The sequence below is a fragment of the Hordeum vulgare genome, chromosome 3H (assembly GCF_904849725.1).
Source record: "Hordeum vulgare subsp. vulgare chromosome 3H, MorexV3_pseudomolecules_assembly, whole genome shotgun sequence".
In the NCBI taxonomy this organism is placed as follows: Eukaryota; Viridiplantae; Streptophyta; class Magnoliopsida; order Poales; family Poaceae; genus Hordeum; species Hordeum vulgare.
The window spans coordinates 190099454-190108986 of NC_058520.1; the positions used below are offsets into that span (position 1 = coordinate 190099454).

General features: G+C 48.5%; 1 pseudogene; it reads right to left on the reverse strand.

Moving 5' to 3' along the window:
- Positions 1 to 308: 308 nt before the first annotated feature.
- LOC123441617 lies at positions 309 to 1799 on the reverse strand (annotated as a pseudogene).
- Between the last annotated feature and the right edge of the window lie 7734 nt (positions 1800 to 9533).

The following is a 9533-nucleotide window of genomic DNA, read 5'->3' on the forward strand; positions in this document are numbered from 1 at the left end:
TAAGCAAATGATAGTCAACTTGGCACTATCAAGACAATGCACTAATGAACTACTCATGCATCTTAGTATCTTTACTAATACACTATTTCAATGTTTACAGAGGATAATGTTTGTTTACATTTGTTTACAGAGGGAGTATACTATTTACAACTTACTACAACACTAAATCTGGTAGGATTTCTAAAGCACTCAGAGATTTTTGTAGGCAGGGTTAGAATTTAGATCACACTGTGCATAAGCATTGCTTGGAAAGACCTCGTGAGCTAGATAATTCACCGTTCAGGACACACTAATTGGGAATGAGCATTTTATAGTGTCCAGGAAAGATCACTGAGAAATGCACAACAGATCTCCTTCAATTACAAACTTAAAAGCTCACTGAGAAATGCACAACAGATCAATTCAAGCAGACAAACCTTGCTAGTGTATCCAGCCTTTTCAATTGCAGTCTTCAAGAGCTCAAGGCCTTCCTTGTTCTCCTACAATAACAGAAAACAAAAGGAAATCAGATCACAACCCAAATACATGAGTTTTATACTACCGCCGTCCCAAAATAAGTGTCTCAACTTTATAAAAGCTCTAGTATAAAATTGTAATTATTTTAGGACGGAGGGAGTACATCAAAACACCAAGACATAAGAATCTCATCCCAAACCTATAAGAACAGGGGAATACCTGAATGTTAGGTGCAAAACCACCTTCGTCTCCGACATTGGTGGCATCCTGCCCATACTTCTTGATAACAGACTGTTACGGAAAATGACAGTTTCAGTCAATTTATTTATTTACAAGATGATAAAGCTAGGGTGTGTATCCATCCATAGAGTTCCAGATCGGTTGCACTTGCACTTGTTCTCCTACAATAACAGACTACCCAGATCATTGTACTACTATTTATTTTGCATCTGGAGGAAACTTCAAGGAAGCACATGGCATTTTTAGGAGAGCGTGGCACATGCATCCTTCATGCACCTACAGCTTTGGGTCTCTCATCACATTCATGGTGCAATGCATATGCTAATTTATTGATATCAACTGAAATTTCTCTTCCATTTTTTTCAGGTGGAACATTCAGATGCCTACAATAATCTTTCACTTATTTACAAGATGATAAAGAGACACAAAAAGCCTAGTATGAACCATTTTCTTGGGTCACGTAACCGAACGAACTCGGATTCAGATTTAAATGTCGTGAGCATAGCTTGCAAAGAGTAAGTAAGTGATACTAGTACTACCCGTTGATGTGGACCGGACGAGGCCGTTCTCGTTGCAGCCTGTGCAGGTGCAGAACCCGCCGCCGCCCTTGAGGCTGTATCGCTTGTGGCGCCTGTTGCAGCTGCCGCACAGGACGTACCGCTCGCCACCGCACGGGCTGCAGGCAGTGAGGGACGCGGCGCCGACCACGACATGTCGGAGCTCGCCCGACTCATGCAAGTGGCGGAGCTCCTCGGCGCTGCTGAGGTGGCGGCCGCCGACGAAGACCTACGGGAGCGTGATCCGGCGGGCGCGCAGGAGGAGCATCGTGAGCTCCTCGAGGTAGCAGGCAGCCATGGCAAGGTCGCACTTGTCGACGGAGGTGCGGAGCCCCCGCGGGATGGCGCGTACCCAGATGACATCGAGGGAGGTGTAGTAGAGCAGGACGCGGTGGTCGGCCTCGGCGGTGATTGGTGGCGCCTGGACCCTGGAGGGTGCGGGGCGCGCGGAGGGTAGAGGCGGCCACACAGACGCGGTGGAAGATGCGGGCGGCGGAGGGGATGGGGAGGAGGTGGTGGCGGCGAGAAGATGGGGTTCGATGACATCTGACTTACGTTTGGGTAGTTGGGCTGCGGGTGGGGGTTTCCCTTTTCTTTTTTCCTTTTTTTCTATAGATAGATGGATGGATGGATGTGAGATGGATGGATGGATGGATGCCATGTCATCGATCCGTGTGAAAACTAATTCCATCAATGAAAATAAAACATATGAATTGTGTTTTTCTTTTGTTTTTCTTTTATACTTTCACGTGAAAAAAATCAAACAAATGATGTCTTATTATATACACGGGTGCATATTAGAATGACAAACAATGTTTTTAAAGGGAGCTTTCATTTTCTTTGCACGAAAATTTCGTTTTTCATTTTCCGAATGCCGAAAATGAGTTTTGGGCACATTAAGACACTGTAAAAATTTCATAAAATTTGGATAAACAAAAATTGTACTTCCTTCACAATGCTCTCTACTGAACAGAATATTGGGAAAAATATTAAGGGAAACTGGCTTAATTAACTGAGCTAAAATTTGGTGGAGTGAGGTCATATATGGTCAGTTTCATCCCGTGGTAATTTTTCATCAACTATATAGGAAATATAAAATGTAGTTGCTTCACAAAATGAAAATATTATCAGAAACAAAGATTGGATGATGAGCTCACATGGATTGTTAGATGTGGCTAAAATTTTGTGGAGAGCTATGTTTTGGGCACATAGATGATGTGGAAAAAATTCAACTCATCAGGATATTCCTATCTAGTACTTCCTTCACAAAGCTGTTAGCTGAACACAAACTTTGGAAATTTGCTGAGAAAGATTTACTAGGTAAATCGTTACGAAAGTTTTCACGAGGCAATGATTTGGATAGGAAAGAGTGCCCAAAAAATATGAGGGTAATAAAAAAAATATCGAAATAGCACTTCCTTCACAAAGTGCTATTCTGAAGAGAATAGGAAAATGAATATTGCTAAATTATTTTTGAACTATGGAAGGAAGGGTTTTCACATATTGGAGGAATATATGATCCAAAGTATTTATGAGAATTTTTCCAGAATTTTTGGAATGACAGAATAGTAGTTTGCTTCACAAACTAGGCGGGTTTGGCGCATGACATAGAATGGACCCACGAGTGACATGTAAACATAGTTAGAACATGTTACGATATTTTTCTAATCGTCGTAAAAGTTATGACGATCTCATCTTATGCGGTTACGACGTTTTTGACTCACATCATCGTAATTTATATGTAGATTTGATCCCCTCAAACGGTTTACGACAATGTCGGATGAAATCGTCAGAGATTTATGACGAATTCATCAACGACGTCTTAAAAACGTCATGTATGAGCATATTTCTTGTAGTGTGGTAAAACCCCATGTTTTTACCCCAAGACCAAACCTGTTAAGTTTCAGTTCCAGTGGTGGAGTGGAAGCACCCCAAATCACTGTCGAACACCTACTGACAGGAAGGTAAAAACCCTCCTAGCCACTATTTTACCCAATGTCAAAGCCCCAAACTTGGTGAGTTAGAGCCCCAGAACACCCTGAGCACCGAGTCAACCAGCCCCTCCCCAACTCCAAGCACTAGTGACAAGATCTTCAATTTGAGCCGCAGTCCAGTACTGGCAACTCTAGTGTTCCTTGCCTCCTTTGACCAGCTCGTGCTCCCACTAACACACAACGGCTAGGCACACTCCCAGCAACACTTAGGACATGGAGGACACGTCCAAAGGGCCCCAGAGCGCGCCAGCATGCCGTGGCATGCCAAAACCGCGCTCTGGACGCGCTACAGAGAACCTCCAGCAAGGGGACGTCGACCCGGCCAGTTCCAACCCCCCAGTAATGTCCAAACACTCCCTGACACCCCCTCTATGCAAAGCTACCATCAGGGACCCCTCTCCTCGCGCAAGAGCTCAGGCAACGCGTGCCCGCGTGCGCCCGACGCGACCGAGCATGCACGTTCAATGCGGCTCGACCCCACTCGCTTTCCCTCTGCGGCCGATGCACCAGGAGGTCCTAAACCACGTCCCGAACCCGTGGTTTCGCGGCCATCACCTCACTGTGCTCGCACGCACGCCACGGTGAGTCACCGGCGCGCCCGAGTCGGCTCACCGCCGCTGGCCTATAAATAGGTCCCCCCGGCACCCCAGCACCTCCGAGGCAGCTTCAGCACAACCACTAGACTCCCCCTAGCTGCCCAATCGAGCTTGCAGAGCCCCGGTGCTCGAGATCGACCGAGGCCCCTCCGCCTCGGAGCTCCGGTCGATCTCCGGCTACACGCCGGCTCCTGCGCCGCCCGACCTCCCATTGCACTCTCCTTGACGCCAGGAACATTTCTCCCAACTTCCCCAAGCGAATCCGTGCCCCTAGGCACTAGCTCGACGCCAACCCGAAACCTTTCCGCCACGATCACCTCATCGCAGGCGACCCAGACCACGTTCGGTGACGTCCCGACCACGAGCAGGTAGGCGGAGGACCGAGGGACCCATTCCCGCTCCTAGTTTGGCCTGAGGGCAACGGTAGCCTCGCCGGTGTCCGTCTCCACCTCTCTGGCTGGAGGTAGGAGAAGGACCTGACAGGTGGAGCCCACCTGTCGGTGTCCTAGGCAGCCAGCGCGCGCAGCCGCTGACACTGACCCCATGGGCCTGTAGGTCAGGTTTGAACCTGGCCCGTGCACGCCTGGTGGCCTGTCTGCTAGCTGGGCCGACTGGGTCTCCCCCCTGGCTTTTTTTTCTTTTATTTTAAACCTGCAGCTTAAATGATTTTTATAAAAATATTTAGCTAGTAGAAAAATATGATTCTTCCACCAACAATTTTCTAAAAATGTGTAGTAATTGATTCTGTAGTGTTTGACATTTATCAAAAACAGAATCTGTTTTGGTATAATAAAATGATATTAAAAGCATTTGTTTGCTCCTGTTTGCTTTTAAATAAATATGCTTAGCTAATAAAAACCATAGGAAACATTTTCCAAAATAATAAACTGAATTTATTCAAGCTTTGCAACATTTTTAAAAGCACCTTGTGATCTGTTTTGGTGTGAGCTATTATTTATTTATTCCTTTCTCGATGGTAGAGTTACCGAGTGACGGAGGATCCGGAGCGGAAGACCTCGAAGACCCCGGATACCTAGCTGACCAAGGCAAGTAGCGCTTTGACCATGACTTGAGCACAAACATTGTTGCATGCTAGTATAGTTGGTATTCTCCCGTTGCATGTGATCATGATACCGGTTCATCATTGTGGTGATGGCACCGGAGGCTTCTTCAAAGCCCTTGCATGTTGATGATGTTAGTCATGTGGCTCCTCAGAGCACAAACATGATGAGCTTGACCCTACCACTTATGAGGATCATGCTATTGTCATGTTCACTAGTAGAGTAAGATCATTGCATTGAGCTTGACCCTACCCCTTGAGGGTCATGTTATACCATGTTGACAAGTAAAGATAGAGCATATTATCATGAGCATGATGATGAGTTAAATCAAGAGTTTATGAAAACCCCGTCTGGTGCCACTAATGCCCGAGGGTGATGATGAGTTGGTGATCACTTTTGGTGAAGTGATGCACCGGTGTTTTTGTGTGAGTATGGTTTCAGAAATGGGATTAGATTTCTGATGTGTCGACCGTCCCAACCTTACGAGTACGACCACGATACCCCTTTATGGGACGGGGCTTTGTTGATTACTCTGGTCGGTACTAGCAAAGAGCCACATTACTAGTGGCGGGAGTGATCGGTGTCACTCTCGTGATGGGGTCGTGCCAGGTAGGACGACTATGCCATTATTATGAGTTACAGGCACACCGTTGGTCCCCGCATGGTTGATACTGTCTAGAGTCGGTGCTCGTAAGACGTACAACATGTGGGCTGGGTACCAATCGAGTGGACCTCTTTGTCTAGTATCGTCAGGGGAAAGATGATGATCGGGTACTTACCTCGGGTATATGTGATATACCGCGAGTCGTGGATGACACGGATGGTTCAACCCTTAGCAGATATGTTGATATCTGTAACCTGTTCTTCAAGAGTAATTCTTTAACTTGTTGCATATACATGATCATTCCTCCCGGACGAGTTACACTACAGATGCATGATATTGTTATCCTTCACTTTCATTGTTCATATCATGGGCTGTTTGCGAGTACATTCAAAGTACTCATTGGCTTGCCACTAGTTATATTATTGATCAGACATGGAAGGACCGGAGTTTGGCGACGAGTACGCCATCAGAGACGAACCGGCGATCTAGGACGCTTCCAAGTCAGAATGCTTGTCGGTGTAGGCTTGATGGCATGGGCACCGCTTAGCCCTTACGAGTTTCCGCTACTCGATGTATCTGTTTAATTTGGCTTTAGGCCTTGCTCTTGAACCTGACCTTCTGGTCATTTGATGTAATAATTTCGATACTTGGATGTAAGACTCTATTATTCAGTATCTGTGTTCAGTGAACATTGATCCTTGGGGTCACTGGGCACGGCGAACTCGACTTGCTAGTCGGGGTCCCCACAGAACTGGTATCAGAGCCATCCTGACTATAGGAAGCCTTAGATAGCATGGACGTTAGCCGAGAACGTTAGAACGCGAGCCCTGCACAAACTTTTGCACATACAACCTTCTGACCTCTCTCCTGTGCCTCGTAGATGGCTGCCATACCTGAGACGCTTCTGGAGACCGGATTTCCACTACTCCTGGTGGATTGTCTCGAGAAGTGCCACGTACGTCGCACGCCCATCTTCCTCTACCACGAGCACTGGGTCAACGCCGACACCAAGGAATATCACGTGGACGTGATAGTGAAGGTTAATGACTCCCCGTCTAGTTGGTTCTTCGAAGGACCACAGATGGGAGAGCTGATGTTGGCAGTGGAGACGGCCGCACGAGAGGCGCTCGTGCATCTCCGCAGCATCCTCCCTGAGATGGCTAATGAGCCTGTCACTCGTCACCTACCTTTCATTAAGGAAGGAGTGGATGGGAGTTGGACACTCACCCCAGCCACGGAGGATGGGATGCCATTAAGGTTTCAGACCTACTTCAGCCTCTCGTCGGACACCCTGATGCACTTCCTGGTTGAGGAGTTAGTCAAGCTTCGCCAAGAGCTGCACCTAGTCAAGGGCCTGCTCCACACTGAGAAGATGCAAAATCGCAAAGTAAAGAAGGGAGGCGCACCTAAAGGGAGGACAGCTGTTGCTACTAGGAGTGGTGTGTTACCCATCCAGGCAGTCGCTCTTCGGAGTCACTGCCTGACAGCGGAAGAGTACACTGAGATCTTCGCCGCCTCGCCTAAGAGACGCCATGATGTGCGGATTCTTTCTTCCACTCCTATAAAGGAAGAAGATGTTGATGAAGACGAGGACGAAGATGAGGATCCTGTTGAATCCGCCTTTGAGACTGAGCAGTCCGCCGCGTAGAATTTAGCGTAGGCAATTAGGAGTACCCCGAGCATAGGATATCCATGTATCCGTTTCTAATTTACGTATGTGTGCATGCTGTAAGTCATGTATTGCCTTAGGCAGCCTGTAAGTGACTACATCACCTAGTTTTTATGAATGCAAATTTCCGTTTGTCAAAAACTTGGTTTTGAAAACTCAGCACTTGCACGTATTGGACCCCCTCTTACTAGGAGCGAATCCTTGTATTCCCGAGCAAGGTGGCATTTTGACCGATCTGTTTCCATGACATGATGGTGAACGCAACCCGCAACAGCACCTTTGGCAACCCCGGCGCCGACTCCTCCGGGACGCCGCAGGGAACCGAAGGAGAAGCTCACGCTGGAGGTCACCACGAGCGGCCTAGAGACCTTCCGCTACCACCTCCTCCTGAGAACTTGACGATGGCTCAGTTCCTTCAAGATCTTCGGGAGGAGCGTCAAGCCAGCAATGCCGCTATTCAGCAGCTGACTCAAGTCCTGGTGGACAACCCGCCGCGGAATGGGAATGGCGGTGGCCGCTCTACTCTTTCTGAGTTCATGCGGACTACGCCCCCAATATTCACGGAGACAACTGAACTACTGGACGCCGATGACTGGATCCGCACCATTGAAGACCTCCTTGCGCTGGTGAAGTGCACCGACGATCATGAGAAGGTCCTTTATGCTTCTCACTGTCTCGGAGGCACCGCCAAGGCATGGTGGGATGGATTTCAGATCATGCGGATAGGGCAAGTCATCACTTGGGTGATGTTCAAGGAAGGATTTCGTGCGGCTCACATTCCACCTGGACTGATGACCATTAAGAAGCGGGAATTCCGAGCCTTGAGGCAGGGCAGTGGAACTGTTAAGGAGTACCTGCAGAAGTTTAACCTCTTGTCGAGGTACGCGCCCGAAGATGTTAACACTGACGCCGCTAAGGTGGAACGCTTCATGGAAGGGTTACAACAGTCCCTGCAATACCAGCTCGTGGTTTGCGACTGCCAGACTTTCAGCGAGTTGGTTAACAAGGCGCTTATGCTGGAAGACAAGCGTCGTGCGATGGACGACACCCGCAAGCGCAAACTGATAGGCAGTGGAGGACCCAGTAGCGCAAGACCAAGACCATGGCAATCAGCACCTGCAAGACCCAACTTTCAGCAGCAGCAGTACAAGCACCCGGTGTTCCGCCAGAATTATCAGCCTCAGCAGCAAGCCAAGCCAGTAGTCAACCTGCCGAACAATGGTGGAGTCAAGACCAACCCTCCGGGGCAGGTCACCTGCTTTGGGTGTGGTCAGACCGGGCACTATTCCAGGCAGTGCCCCAACAAGAAGCCCGACGCACCGTGTCCCAATGCACCCAACCCCGGTCAAGGTGCACCAGGAAGGAACCAGCCCCCCTGCAACCATCAGTTCAATGGCAGGGGCCGGATCAATCACATCACTGCAGAAGGGGCGCAGGAAGACCCGAACTGCATTCTAGGTACGTTCCTCGTCAACTCAACTCCACCAACAGTGTTGTTTGATTGTGGTGCCTCGCATTCTTTTGTTACTCAAAGGTTTGCGGAGAAGTGTGGTTTAAAACCCACTCTACTCCATGGACAGATGGCAATTCAAACCCCGGGAGCAGTATTGAGGACCAACCTAGGGTGTAGAAGGGTCGAGATAGTTATCAATGGAACGAGTTTCTTGGCAGACCTCATTGTGCTTAAATCACAAGGCGTAGAAGTAATCCTCGGCATGGATTGGTTGGCCAAGCACCAAAGTCTTTTGTACTGTGCCAACAGGGCCATTACCATGACAGGTAGCCAAGGGGTCAAGGTCAAGTTTGTCTCCGAGCCAGTATCAGCTCAAGTGCCTCGAGTCAACAGTCTATCCGAGGTAGAGCTTGATCAAGTGCCTGTAGTCTGTGAATACCCGGACGTCTTTCCTGACGAGCTACCCGGAATGCCTCCCGACCGAGACATCGAGTTCATCATCGAGCTCATGCCCAGATCAAGGCCTATATATAAAAAGCCTTACATGATGGGTTCCGAAGAGCTGGCAGAGCTGAAGCAGCAGCTGGATGAGCAACTCAGGAAAGGGTTCATCCGTCCGAGTGCATCACCTTGGGGATTACCTGTTCTATTTGTTTCAAAGAAGGATGGTACCATTCGACTCTGCGTCGATTACCGTTCTCTTAATGAAGTCACAATTAAGAACAAGTACCCGCTCCCCAAGATCGAAGACCTATTTGACCAGTTAAACGGGGCCAGGGTATTTTCCAAGATCGATCTTCGATCGGGATATTACGAGTTGAAGATTCGACCCGAAGATATACCCAAGACTGCATTCGTGACCCGATACGGTCTATATGAATGCACTGTCATGCCCTTCGGTTT